Raw genomic sequence first — 15929 nt, 5'->3', positions numbered from 1 at the left:
CCCAGATAACTGGCTAGAAAAGTTGAATTAAACTCAACTTTATGGCAGCAGACAGAGCAACAGTCCAGGATGAAAAGATCTCGAGTAGGAGGTGGGGATGGCTCGGGACACCCTGAGAAAGCCGACATCCAGCAACACAAAACAGTCCCTGATCTCGAGCCCTTGGGACACACATCAGCATAACAGGGATGGGATGGGCGATAAAGGCAACTCAGGACTGAGAGTGCTGAGGGCCAGCTGCCGATAGCCTCCGCTCCAGATGTTATACTAACACTACCAGCATCAGTCTGCTGTAGGATGTCATTACAAGTCTTTATATTGTGTTTTTACCACCCTGCTTGCTTGTTGTCAGGCAAAGTACCCTCTAAGAAAGCTACAAAGGATGACCCTTATTAGAAAGCTATAAAACAGTTCCTGTATAAGTACCCATAGTGAGACAGAAACAAAGCCAGTGATACAACTATCATGCCTGTAATCACATATTTGAAAATTTCACTATCTGAAAATTTAATTATTTCCTTTTATTTCTTAAGAATATATATTTTTTTGTAGATGTGATATTGTCCCACATTTCCACTCCAAACGTCTCCATTAATGGTGTTAAGCTAACTCTAAGGCACAGTGCAAAAAGAGGAAACCAGGCTGGAGGCATTTCTGTGCTGATAAAGGAGCGCCTCACCTCAGTCTGAGCGTGAGAAAGCTATCCCTGCCCCTGTTTGATCGCTCTTAGCTTATTTACTCAGCTTTCACTCCAGGTTTAACATACACAGCTCTACCTTTTTCTCACTGACTTAAGTTTCCTGACTCATGACAACAGGTAGGCCTTCAGAAGACAAACCAAACATGTGTTACTTTACAGCCCGGCTTTTCCACTGAGCCCCTGATCGGTGTGAGCCGAGGCCGATTTCTGTTTTGTAACCTCCAGACCTGGTGGGTTAATGTGCATATTTTCCTCAGTCTTGCAAACTGTTGCCACAGTTGGACTTGAACACATTCCTCCTGAGTCTGTCGGTGGGATTTGGTTTATTTACACAAATCACAGCATGTGTAGTTGTAAGATTTACAGTTTCAGACGGAGCAGCCGAGCCAAAGGCGTTGGGGCACCACAACACAAACAGGCACGCCCTCACAGAGCTGAAATTCAGTTTCCATGCTCTTAACTGCAGTGGTGTACTCACTGTGGAAAGTCTTTTCTACAGATATTCAACCGATCAAAGACAAATAAATCCAACAGAAAGAAGACAAATGGCTTAAAAATGTTGAGTTAAAAAATAGTGTTAAATGAATTAAATAGTTATAGAAATAATTAGCCAATAAAAGACATTTTTAAAAGCCTAAATACAGAGTTAAAACAATGGTAATTAAGAGCTTAAAGTGATGACTAAGTCATTGTAACAGGCGTAGTAGATTAAAGCCAGTTGGTAGATAAATAATATTTGTATTAATAGATAATGGGGAAATGGTTACAGTCCTGTTGTCATTAAAGAATGACAAAAAATGAATCTCTGTTCAATAAAATCATTTAGTTTTCACTTGATACACCAACCAAGGAATGCAGAAGGGCATCTCTGAAGGGCTATAGGTGGGCTATAGCAGCAGAAGACCACACCGGGTGGCTCAGGAGATGGAGCAGTTCATCTGCTAACACAGACTCTAGTTCTCAGATACTGAATCCAAGGCTGCGTTAATCGGTTAAATTAAAGTTAAAAGTGCTTAAACACAGACAAAGATGCTTGTATTAATGTGTGAATGGGTGAATGAGACTTGTAGTAAGAAAATACTTTCAGTGCTCAACAAGAGTAGAAAAGCATAAGTACCACTCCATTTAAACAGCAAACTGAGGCTGCAATTAACACAGAGTAACCAGAATGTTGGAAAAGTATTGTCTGGTCTCATTTTTACTACATCATTCAGATGGAAGGGTAACAATTTGGTGTAGACAACATGAATGCATGGCACACTTTGAGCCAAACTGAGCAACACCACAGCCTGCCTGAGTATTGTTGTTGACCATGTTAATCCCTTTATGACCACAGTGTAGCATCTTGCTTCCAGCAGTATAACACACCGTGTCACAAAACTCAAAATCATCTCAAACTAGTTTCTTGAACATGACAATGAGTTCACTGTACCCACAGTCACCAGATCTCAATCCAACAAAGCACTTTTGGTAGAACCAGAGATTCACATCATGGATGTGCAGCTGACAAATTTGTAAAACTGTCATGTCAACATGGACCAAAATCTCTGAGGAATGTTTCCAGGACCTTGTTGAATCTGTGCCATTAGGAATTTAGATGGCTCTGAAGGCAAAAGGGGGTCCAACCCAGTACTAAGCAAGGTGTAACTAATGAAGTAGACGACATATAATATAGATGCAAACTCTAAATAATTGATTTCTCAAACTAACTGGACAGGCCTGCATGTGAAAGTCAGGATTTGGAGCAGCATTATCGTCTTCATCTTGTTTTGTTGGCTGTCCAGTGAACGTACTCGTCTAGACCAAAGCTCTTTTTTTTAAGCTTTTATGGGAATTTGAGCCAAAAAACATTAAATGGCTCAAAGATAACCCCTACAGCGCTCACATTTTAAAGCTCATGCAAGATTTATTAAAAAGGCTCTTTCATTCAGGTTTGAAAAGTTTTTAAGAAGATAAGTTTTGAAAGTTAATGGAAACAGCTCATACAAGTGGACAGGGTTTTTTTTTTTTTGTTCTTCCAATTGTACTGCTCGTACAAAGGCAGCATTGCAAGAAAGTGCCTCTGGTGCAAGAAGTTGTACTGAAACAAAAAAAAACCGGCTAATTGGTCAGGCGTTTATGATCCAAATAATTAAAGGGAAGAAAATTAACATTTGGCTCCAGGAGCAGCACAACCAAACCACCGTGAAGCTGGTTAGTGATTTATTTTCAGTGTTTAGAAGGCATTTGTCTCTGTTAGTGGCACTAGGAAAATAGCAAAAACATTAAAACATTACTGAGACAACCTGCGCTGACTTTTCTCTCTAATGAAATCTCCATTTTACACCCAAAATGCAATTATTTGGTTCACACCACAACTGAATCTTTTGTAGTTCCTTTAAAATAAAGACTTTTCTGTCATAAACTGATCCATCAAAGGTCCGCACCGGTACATAAAGATCACCATAATTTAGAAAATGAATTGTGTGAAGTTCAAACTTATGTGGGTGAGGACCTCCTGCCTAATGTGTACCTTCAATTCTCAAACAAACCCTACATCATTTTAAATAAAGTGTTTGTCTGTGAGTACTCTCTGATGTAAAAAACAAACCTAGACCTGCCATTCAGAACTTTTGGGGATTTTGTTTCCCATTCCCATCACATAAAGCTAGTTAGGGTTACTGTCAGTTGACTATCTTCTCTCATCAGCTGAAAATAAACAAATCCCCAGTAGAAACGTTTTCTCCCATCCTCCTTTACTTCCTATTGCAGATCTGATTCCACTTCCTCAGCTCTCTATCACTCGGTTCATCTCCAGCGGAGGAAATGTGGCTTTTAGCCTCGCTGACCTCATATCACATGTCTCAGGAAGCTACTGCTGCTGGGTCAAAACCTAAAGTATAAACTTGCAGTTACAGTTTAGCTGGTAAACTAAAATTTGGCTGTGCTCATCGGCTCTGAGGTGTCATTATAGACTCTATGATATTTCAGTGGAAACGCTATCAAACAGGAAAGTGGGGAGTACAGTTAAAGAGTGCTGCCAATGTTTTAGCCACACTTGATGCCTGCTGTGAGATCATTGCCCTACATAAGTACAGCTTACATGTTCCAACTGAGGAAACTACCACTTTTATTTACTTACTTGGCAATTAAGAAGTCAGAGCTTGAGGGCATGTGAGGAAGAAAAATGCTTGGAGTAACTGGAAAAAGTTGATGATCTGACCTAGTGCTAACACTCACAGGAAATGATATAAAACCTGGAGAAGTACTGAAATAAAGTATTCTGTGATATTTATGTAATGTTCCAGGTATTCTAATGGCATGTTAGCAGTGTTGTAAAATCATATTTCTGGCAGTCTGTGAGGTTGAATAAACAGAGAGAAGGAGACTCTGCAGCTCTGCTCTGTTAGCGCACTTTAGGAGTCTACTTTTATGCCTGAGGTACATATGCTCCTTTTTGTACCATGAAACATTAGAAAAAACACAAATAACTTTTGGTTACAGGGTCCATTTTGTCATTATTTACGACCAAAATCACTTCAATGTATGACCCATTTACTACAACTGAATCTGAAAGGAGTTCAGACTCACTGACTTGGATTAAAATGAAAGTTACATAAGAACATTCAAAGTTTCCAAACTCCTTTCAGCTCCATCTGGAGTCAAAATATTGTGATAACAAAAGATGATGCACCGTTTAGCTTCATGACCTAAAAGTATGCTGCCAAACATGCAAAAACATACTCAAATCTAAAATTTGAGTATGTTTTGTACAGAAAGTCCTTATTAAGCTTTTAATAACTAGTTTATAATGTGAAACAAGTGATTACTAAAGCATAATCTTCAGCTATGTTTTAGCTAATAGCGCTGCTCAGCCAATTAACTGCATGCACCATAAATGGTAAGTTAGCATTAAGCTAGCTGCGTAATGGGGTTTTCTTTGGGTTTATACGTATACTAGAAGAGTTGTAAAAACTACAATTTATAATGAACACAAAATACTCAGTTGTCAAGTTAACTGATGGTATTCAGCCAAAGCTAATGTTAGCATTTCAGTTATACCAGTTAGCCGCACATTTAAATGTTAAGGCCGTCCACATAGATGGTTCGTCATTAGAGGACATGATGGGCCTCAGCCTCAGCAGGGGGTGTTCGCCCAGGGCGCCAAACAGGCTAGGACCGCCACTGCTCACAGGGTCTACGAACTGAAAATCTTTCCCCTCTTGGAATACATACATACATAGAGACTGCTTTTACTCAAAATAACTACAAACCCAATTCCAAGACCAATGCTGCCTGGCATCCCGTGCATGTTTTCAGTGTCTTCCCTTCACATAGTCTCCCAGTAACCTCTGGGAGATTCCCATTCTAGAGTGTCCCACCCTTTGGATTACAGAGGTAAGATGTGTAATTTAACACGTTAATGACACGCTCCACCAAACAGCTGCCATTAAAGTTATAAATCTGACGCCATTTCACATTTTTCCCCCAGACCTTCACCCCTCCATTTTTGGTCTTAACCTTAGATGCAGTCAGCATTTAAATTCTGTTTCAGGGTTGCTTTTTGTCTTTCTGTCGTAGCCTCGTATGCCCTAATTTTTTGACATATAGTTATATTAATAGCAGCATGAGCATGAATAAAAGATTGAGATCGAGTGTAGGGTCTGAGACAGAAAACAACCTGCTGCTTTTACACTGACCTGCAAATTTTTATTCACTGAATGAAAACTTATGATTTCTTCTTGAAACATGACCTGAAAGGACAATGCAAGCTGTCAGATTTGCATTTAAATAGCCTTATTTTGAATCCTCCAGCATGTGTGTGTTGGTGTGCTACATGTGAAATAATTTGCTTTGACAGCAGCAAAGAGAGAATCAGAGCTTGGATGCCACCTACACATATCTGAGCAGATTTCTGAGGTTTCTGAAGGAGCTGCTGCTTCTGTTTCGCACCAGAAATCAGGCTTCACACAGTCGCTTTGCACGTGTTTGCATGATGACAGTTAGAATTCATGTACAATAAATTATTGTTAGCAGGATCATCAATCTTAAATTATTTTTAATATGCAACTTTCCCTTTCTGCTGTAAGCAATTACTCAAGATGTATATTATTCCCTTCACTCTCCTTGTAGACAAGGAGTTGCACACAAGCAGTGTGTATTATGGTAGAAAAGCAATTTTTTTCTTTCAAAAGTCTTTTTATTAGACAAAAGTTTCAATGCAATGTATACAATGATACAAAGTGCTTCAAATTTTTTCAAAATTTTCAAATTCTTGTTCCCATCCTGACCATTAAACAACAAATAATTGGCAGCCTGCTGCCCAACTAAACCATCCACCCATTCATCCATCCACTTATCCTTTTCAGGGTCGCAGGGGGTGCTGGAGCCTATCCCAGCTGTCATAGGGTGAGAGGCGGGGTACACTCTGGACAGGCTAACACAGGGAGAGACAACCATTCACACTCACATTCACAACTATGGGCAATTTAGATTTTTCAATTAACCTATCCCCATAAAGTGCATGTCTTTGGACGGTGTGAGGAAGCCGGAGTACCCGGGGAGAACCCACGCAAACTCCGGGAGAACATGCAAACTCCACACAGAAAGACCCTGGCCTGATGGTGGAATTGAACTCAGGACCTTCTTGCTGTGCTGTGCTAACCACCGTGATGCCTGGACAACAAACAGACTCATGAAAGAGAAGAAAAAAAAATGGGGGCAGGGGGGAATCCTTGGACTACTCAGAAACAGTAGCTGTGGGCCTTTCAAAGAAGTCCAGAAAGGGGGATCACAGTTTATAAAATTTGTTTTTTGACCCACAAGCTGTATATCTAATTTTTTCTAAATCCATACAGGACATTGTAGCTTTTAGCCATTGTGCGTGTGAGAGGGGAGAAGAGTCTTTCCACTTCAGCAAAATAGTAATGAAAAGTTTAATGCTCTAAGTCTGGAGTTGGACAGATTCCGATTCTGGACCACACCAAACATAGCACAGGGTGGGTCCGGTTCAGTTTGATGCTGCAGGACATCAGACATCGTATGGAAAACAGATTTCCAAAAGGTGGTCAATGAAGGACAGGACCAGTACATATGAAACAATGTACCAGGAGCACCCCCACACCTTATACAGGCTGGGTCCACCCCTGGGTATTTGTGTGCTAGCCTATCCCTGGACCAATGCCCCCGATGAACTATCTTAAATTGGATAAGTGTATTTCGAGCACACATTGATATATTGTGAACCTGGCCAAGGATAGAGTCCCACAGTTCATCCGTAATATGAAAGCTAAGGTCCTGTTCCCATTTAGATTTGATAGCAGCTACTGAAGAGCATTGTAATTATACAAGGCTGATATATGCCCCTTGAGGTTGGGTTGACCATTAAGAATCCGTCTACTGGATTGTGTGGAGGTATTTGGGAGAATTGTGCTGTCATAGTCTGCACGTAGTGTATGGCCTGTAAGAAACGAAAAAACTGAGCTGCAGCAATGCCAAATTTGGTGGATATTTGAGAGAAACTTGCAAATTGTCCATCTACATATAAGTCTGCAAAAGATTTTAGGCCCTTTCTATGCCAGATATGAAAAGCATTATCTGTCATTGAGGGAACAAATAGGTGGTTTGCTGCAACTGGGCTTTGAAGTGAGAAAGCCCAGAGACCCAGAGTCATCCTAAACTGAGACCAGATTCTAAGAGATTGCTGGACAACTCTATTGTTACTGGGTAGAGGCAATGCCAAAGGGAGTGATGAACCTAAAGTCGCAGGTGGAGAAATTTTCCCACTTAAATATGACTCCATGGCAACCCAAACTGGTGTTGACGTTTCTAGATTGTAGTGTCTCCAATACAGCAAACACCTGATATTGGCGGCCCAATAATAGTACTGGAAATTAGAGAGGACTAAACCTCCAACCCGCTTGGGGTACCATTCCAAATAAATGAAGTGATTAGAGAATCTAGAGATTTAAAAAAGGATTTTGGAATCAGGATAGGGAGGCATTGAAAAACATAGAGGAATTTTGGAAGTGGCATCATTTTCACTGAGTTAATCCTACCTATTAAAGATAATAGGGACCATCTGGACAGCATGTGCTTGCACTGTTCCAGCAGGGGGAGGAGATTCTTCTTAAACAAACAATTAAATTGCTTTGTGACACATATCCCAAGGTAATCAAAGTGGTCTGTGACTATTTTAAAGGGAACATTTACCAGTAGAAAAGCTATTTTGGAAAATATATATTTCCATCTTGAGATGTTTGAAATTAGATCTATTTGCCCCACATATTCATGTCGAAAAAGTCATCTTATGGCAATTTCTGTTGTGAGTGTTGCATTTTTTTTATAGTTCTTTGTGCGCTTTCCATGTCTGTACAATCTCAGAGAACATACTAAGTAAACAACGAACAGAATGGCATTGTTCAGTTGGTACTACAGAGCCCAAAGTGTGCCAAGATGATACTCATTACAAAACTTTCATGTTGTTTACACCAAATTCTGAAAACAAGTCCTCAGATACTGAAAATCAAGACTCAGACCAGGCAACTTTTTTCCAGTCTTCTATTGTCTAGTTTTGCTTAGCTGTAGCCTCAATTTCTTATTCTAAGCTGACAAGAGTGGCACCTGGTGTGGTCTTCTGCTGCTGCTGAGATGCTCTTCTGCATGCCTTAGTTGTAACGAGTGGTTATTTGAGTTACTGTTTCTCTCCTCAGGTTGGCCATTCTCTTCTGAGCTACGTCTCACTGGATATTTTCTTTTTTTGGTACGTTCTCTGTCAACACTAGAGAGGGTTATGAGGGGAAAATCTCAATAGATTAGTAGTTTCCCATTCTGATGCTCAGTTTGAACTTCGGCAGGTCATCTTTATCATGTCTACATGTTTAAAGGCACTGGGCTGCTGTCATGTGATTTGCTGATTAGATATTTGCATTAACGAGTTGCTGAACACATATAGTTAATAAAATGATTGTAGACTTTGTGCGTATAAAAAATGGATGCAGACTCAGAATTGCATCAAATCTGCATTCTTTCTATTGGCCAGCAAGGGGCGACTGTTTTTGATGGTATTGATATCAAATTACCCTGCTTCTCACTTAGGTTTATTTTATAAGTTATGATCCCATTTAGAGTAAAACAGAAAAAAAAGAATGATGCTACTTCCATATTTTAACTGTCTTACTCTATGGTATATTAAAATATTTAAATTCTGATTTGCTCTTGTCCAATCCGAAAGCAGATTTCATATGTCGTCTACATTTCCCTGCTTAATTTGATATTAAATGACTTACTGATGGCTCTCTTACTCGCTCTCTTTCTCAGACTCCAAGCCTGTAATTAAAATGATAATGAGCCTTGTTGCAAATGAAGGCTCAGTCGTGACGTAAGCACTGACTCTTGTTTCACCCAGCTTGCTGCTGTGCAGGTGGAAACGCTGCCGGATTAGCCTCCTCTTGAACCAGCTCATGGCTTCACAAAAACCCAAACACGGTGAATGAGGGATGATTGAGAACCGGCTGCAACAGCAGCACATAGGCGGAATCTGCATTTTAATAGCAAGAGCTCATCTCCAGTGTGCTATTGATCCATTTTGAACAGAAGGATAGAAATTATGATGTGCCGAGAGAGAACCAGAAATTCCTCCTGCATTCTTCCGTAATTTGGGACAATGTTGAGGTGCAGAACATGATGACTGTGTTTCTTTAAGGTTTTTATGGAGCCCTAAGTTAGAGCCTAGATTTGTGGCACTTTGATGATGATGATGATCATAATAATAATAATAATAATAATAATAATGATTTTTTTTGTAGTCAGGGTCAAGATTTTATTTGTATTTATATACAATTCACATAATTTTTTTCCAACTAATGCTAGCTAATAAATGATGTATTTATCTCCACTTCAGATGTAGAAACTGTGAAATGGTTTTTGATTCAACGTGAAAAAAAAAGACCATTCAAAAGGATGTTTCAGGATGATGAGATTGTAAATTACAGAAAAAAAGTAGTTGTTCTTCATAGCTTAGTTTAGCTAGCATCTGTGCAAAAGTTAAAAGAATGGTAAATGGTAAATGGCCTGTACTTATATAGCGCTTCACTAGTCCCTAAGGACCCCAAAGCGCTTTACACATCCAGTCATCCACCCATTCACACACACATTCACACACTGGTGATGGCAAACTACATTGAAAGAAAGAAAACACGTCTGAAAATATTTTTAAGACCACATTTAAGCGAGCAAAGTGAAGCAAGCAGAACATAGGCTTTAATAAATTAAGCTTAGGATTTTTGCACAAAAGTCCTAAACTACCTCTCATCTCTTTATAATTTGTTTCCACGGAGCAACAGATTTTCGTATGTTTTTAAAGTGATCTTGAGCGACACGTAATAAAATCATACCCGGATAGAAAAACACACAGTGGAGCACTATCAGTCATGGATTGGCCTCCCCAGAGCCCGGACCTCAACATTATTGAAGCAGTGTGGGATCATGTGGACAGAGAACAGAACAAAAGGCAGAAACATCCAAAGAAGAGCTTTGAATGTCCTTCAAGAAGCCTTATGCACAGTGTATGCTGTATGATTTTCATATCAGACTGAGATACAGTGCACACTAAATGGACAAAAGTATTGGCCCACACTTTCTAATCCTTGAATTTAGGTGTCTTCAGTCCTATGGCTGCAGGTGTGTTCAGATGGAAGATAAAAGTAAAGGCTAAGAGACCAAATTAGGAACAGCACAAATGTATTGTATATAAAATTGGACAAAGCCTCAGCTTTAGCAATTTGGATGCCGTTAAGTAGATTTTTGGAGCCAGAAATGACTATATTTGAAACGGTGGGAAGAGCACTAATTGATGACCCAATGCAAGCTGCATCCCTGAATCGTAACACTGCAATGCACTAACACAGATACTAGATATCGGATATCATTACTAGCTTTCCTTTTGCCTTGGCAGTTACTACTGAACTGGGAGTTAGTTAAGTGCATTCCAGTGGTAGTTGCTGTAAATATTGCTGAATGCAAATTTATTTATTTTTTTGGTTTAAAAAAAGACAGCTGCAGTATGTTCATCGATAGAACCTGGTCATAGTTTTGGAAATCAGGACTTCCTATTTTCCACTTCAAATGGCACGCAGCATTAATGCTGAGTAACAAATGAATAAAGTGCTACAATTTCAGTCACCTAAGGTAAAGTGGAAACTTTATCAAAGAGTGCTCCATATGTCCTCTGATACTTTGCCACAAAGCAGATAATGTTTCAGAGGTGGTCAGGAGGTCAGGCAAGTCAAACAAGTCTTCAGCAGAGGTCCAAAAGTCCACAGATTCAGATAGCTTTTTGGCACCAAACCAGGACTCATCAGGTTCAGAGAGACCACAAGCAGCAGACTAACAATCCTCTGGCTCTGGTTCTTTCATCCACTTTAAATGTCTTACCGATGTGATATTCAGTCTCAAGAAGAGCTCTATCAGTCCTTCTGTCCACTGATACATATATGTGCAGTTCATGTATTCCATACCATCTATGGATATTTATGTTAAAAGGATAGATCTGATTTATGGCTGAGATTTGATTAGAAAAACTGATGAAGACAGATTTGACATCTTTGGCTGAACAAGAAGATTTTACAACCAATGGACTCAAACAACCGAAAAAGATCAAGGCCTGAACTCGCAGACCTGCAGCTCAGAGGAGAAAGAGGACTAAAAGGCCAGACTAAAGTCAGCTTTAGTGTTTCAACAGCTTTCTACTTGATCATCAGAACAAGTAAAACCGCTAAGCCTGTGTTGTCTCAACAGCAGCTAACCCTAACAACATTCAACAATAAATCACACAACAACTGATTCTGTCTGTGGCAGATTGGAGACCAGTGAAGGAAGATTTAAAGACATATTGAGAAAACTTCCCCACACTGATTAATTAAAGATTTTTTTTAATCCTATTTTTGAAGTTTTGAAATTGTTTGATGACCTGCAGTGTTTATGCAGAAAACACAAATTGGCTCTAAGCCCTTGGAGACAAACTATGGGTGTTTCATTTTACAGCAGGAGACATTTCAGCAGCAGTTAAAGGTTGTAATTGAAAATACCAGCTGTGACTGATTCAGTGTGAAACCTACAGAGTTGAAAAATGAAGCCAAAAAGCTGCAGTCACTCATGTGCCCACTAGAGTCTGGCTCCTAAGTTGAATCAGTCCCTGTAGACTTCCATGTTAACATGTCCAGCTGTACAACAGAAATAAACATGTTTACAGCCTGCTTCAAGTCTCTACAGTTAACTACTTCATATTTCTCATAATACACGAAGAGGAGGTGAACTTCTTATAAAGTTATGCATTATTAAGGTACTTTGATTGACAGAGCTGTCTCTGCTAGGCTTCAGAATCTGAATCACTGAACGGTTGACTGTAACTGGTGCCTTTTGGAAAATCTTTAGTTTGCTGTGTGATACCGTCCAAGAAGTTTGTGCTGCATATTTGCTGAAAAAAATCCTAGTATTATATTTGTATATTATTTACTTATTAACTTGCTGTGGCCTTAGTCATACAAACATACAGACCAATCAGTGAACCCCTGGTAAACACCATACATGAGGTAGAAATATGCATTTGTAACATGAGCTGGTGAGGGTGGAGAAGCTAGCAATGTTAGCTATTAGCACTAGCAATTACCAGATTAGCTTAGAGAGACACATAGCACATTTATTTGGCAGAACTTAACAAAGACTTTACGGTACCAGGTCTTCATTGCACTATATTAACTTTTCACACATGACAGTAAGGTGTAGATAACAGCCTGCACCAACTTTTTACAAAATAGAGCCAGAGAAGTACACACTTGCACCACCTTGCAGTCTCATTCATTACTGCATCCATATTCATATCCATAGAGTCCAGCTGTTACATATTCTCCGACCACTTGTAAGTGGTAGTTGGAGGCTGGTGAAATTTGCTGGGTGCAATTGGTTGCAAAAAGTGATAACTTTCTTGTGATTGTTTGGTTGCTAGCATGTTTCTGCAGTGGCCCATTGTTTGTTTTTTTGGGAACAGTCAGAAAACTCCAGCAACCACTCGCCAACCGGTTGGTGAATACACATTTTTCCCCAACAACCAGTGGCCAACCATGGCTATAATGCTCAAGTCAAGGAATTAATAGAGTTTACAAACCAATGCTTTCTATGCAAACATTTAATATTGATCTAAACAGGCAGATATATAAATTTTTTCTGCAAAGCTGCCTCAATTTTAAACTGAAAATTTAAAAAATGTATAATTTGATTGGGAGTGCTTAATATGGCTTTTACAGCCTTGTATTTGTATAGCTTTTTCCCATATAATTGTTTGTTGTTGTTGTTGTTTTTTAAGAATCAGAATCAGAATCAGAATACTTTATTCATCCCGAAGGAACTCTTAAGAACTCTAATCCTTGGTGATTTGCAGTAACTCAACTACATGCTGTAATTCAAGCGCATGTTTAGACAAACGGTTTGAACCGTCAACAAAAATCTGACAACACAACATTGGCAATGCTTTAAATACATAAAATAATCCCACCCGTGCACATTCAGCACCATTTTTAAGCATGTTAACGTTGGCGTTCAAAGCTTTCGCATGCAAAGCAAAAATGTGACGGCCATCCATTTTGGACGGCGAGGGTGGAAGTGTGGAGGATTATCAGCATGCACAGATAAAACATGAAATCCCCTTGATGGCCCACCAACAGAAACATGCAGAAAAGGAAGCAGGAAAACAAGACAGATAAATACAAACCGGGCTGGAAACTCTTTGCTCTGTCAGCAGTTTGAACGGAGACATGACAGAATCCTATTTGACTGAGCATAGAAGAGGGAGATTTGTGAAGTAGAAAAAGCAATGAATGAGTAGAGGGGAATAAAGATGGCCATTCCAAACACTGACTTTAAGGCTCATTAGAATTTTACAAACTCTGTTTTTCCTTATATACTGCATGCTGTGTTTGCACTAGTAAAACATGAATAAATGAGGACTGGATTAAGCCTTTCGCGCAGCGCTGTATTTTATCATAAAGTTTGAAAGTTAGTTGCGAAGTCCTGTTATTAAGCCTCAGCTGAATTGTTTTGCCTCTGCTCTCTTAGTATTTTGATGAGCGCTGATCCGACTGAGAAACAGAGGGACACTGCACAGTAAAAACCAATGTCCGATGCTGACCCACACATCAACCCCAACCTCCTCCCTGTGCTGATTTTGGAGCTCTTAACTGTCCTTTTCACCTTTTCTCCTGTTATAATTACTACTGACACTTGAGGACGATCATTTAAACATAAATATTAAGAACTACAGTTTTTTTTAAGTAAGTGCAGTTTTTAGCAAGGAGGACTAAATGTGCAAACTAGTTGTCCTGTTTGTGTAGTTCTTTTAGCAATATGAGAACTTCTGTTAACTTCTTCATTAAGAGAAGCTCCATGAGCTCCATGAGAATAAAATGCATCATCATCCATTGCTCACATGTGTTGTTATAGGCTTGTTTTTAAATCCTCGGAGATCCAGTCAAAGCTTAAAATATCTGTTTGCGTATACGGGCACTGGATTCCCATGCCTGCCTGCGACTTGAAACAGTGACCTTTTGCCTCCCAGTTCTCCTCTTAGCTCAGATACAGCATGTCTGATACTCAGATAAACCACTGAATACATTCTTCTTCCTCCAGACAGTTAAACCAAAGTCGAGAGATAACAACCATCTCATTTCAGGAGCAGTGTGTGTGTTGCAATTACACTGAGTTACATGAGTGACATAAACCATAATAATAAGACGGGAAGCCATTTGGCTGTAAACACAATGACTGGAGGAAGGTATATTTGGCACTAGACAGAAAGCGAGTCAACAAAAAGAAGGAAAACAAGCACTTTGATTGTGCTCTATCCTTGGACATGGCATTTCAGCCTGCTTTTAGAGCTTCCTATTCATAATCCCTAAACATAAAATGCCACAAGTTAAATGGAGGAAGCAAAACCCATACAGTACACAATATTTTGTTTTTTAAACATGGCAGCTTAAGGTAACAATTTATTTCTCAGTTTATGGGCCTTAATTATAGAGTGGGGTAATCTAGCTGACTTGGCAAACCTTCAGCTATTAACAATATTCATATAGTGTAAATTAATTGGTGCAACAACCTCTAAACACATGGCCTCAGTCTTTTCAATTAACAATATAGCACTTTAATCGATAGACCAATTCATTTTTGTTGAGTTGCATGCCATAGCAGCATGTACTACAATAAAACAGATTATATATACTGTTGCTACTGTGTAGCAGAACAGCATATATTCACCAACTATTTCATTAATTCTTCATGGCATAGATTCCTCTAAGAGTTTGGTCCATATTGGCATGACAGCATCACACAGTTGCTACAGATTGTTGGCTGAACATCCCAGAGGTGCTCTACTGGACTGAGATCTGGTGACTGTGGATGCCATTTGAGTGCAGAGAACTCACTGTCAAGCTCAAGAAACCAGAGTGAGATGATCTGAGCTTTGTGACACGGTTTGTTATCCTGCTGGACGCAGCCACAGAAGATGGTACACTGTGGTCATAGAGGGATGGTCGTGGTCAGCAACAATACTCAGGCTGTGGTGTTTAAAGCTGTTGAATTGTTGGTGTTGACTTCAGTTCTGCCTTTGATCCTGGATAAACTAGCACTGAAGCTCCTGGGACACCTGGAACTGTCCACGTCACTGCACTCTTATGACTGTCTAATGACAGTACAGAATTTTTAAATATACTGATACTGAGGAGGCCAAAATATGCCAAGAAAATATCTCTCAGTCCATTACACCATCACCACCAGACTAAACATAATACATGTTTTCATGTTGTTTACACCAAATTCTGACCCTGCCATCTGAATGCTGCAGCAGAAATCGAGACTCATCAGACAAACAACGTTTTTACAATCTTGTCCAGTTTTGGTGAATTTAAGTTTTCTGTTCTTAGCTGACAGGAGTGGCAGTGTGCACTTTTACTGCTGTTGAGATGGTCTCCTGCAAACCTTGGTTGTAACAAGTGTTTATTTTAGTTACTGTTGCCTTCCTAACATCTCAAAGCAACCTGGCCATTCTCCTCTGAATCAACAGCACATTTACACCCAGAGAACTACTGTTCACTGGACTTTTTCTCTCTGTTTTGGACCATTCTGTGTAAATTCTTTAGGCGATTGTGTGGGGAAATCACAGTAGATCAGCAGTTGCTAAATACATGCAAGTTTACCTACT

The sequence above is a fragment of the Neolamprologus brichardi genome, chromosome 23 (genome assembly GCF_056152115.1).
Source record: "Neolamprologus brichardi isolate AB-2024 chromosome 23, ASM5615211v1, whole genome shotgun sequence".
NCBI classification, from domain to species: Eukaryota; Metazoa; Chordata; class Actinopteri; order Cichliformes; family Cichlidae; genus Neolamprologus; species Neolamprologus brichardi.
This window is presented reverse-complemented; position numbering follows the sequence as displayed.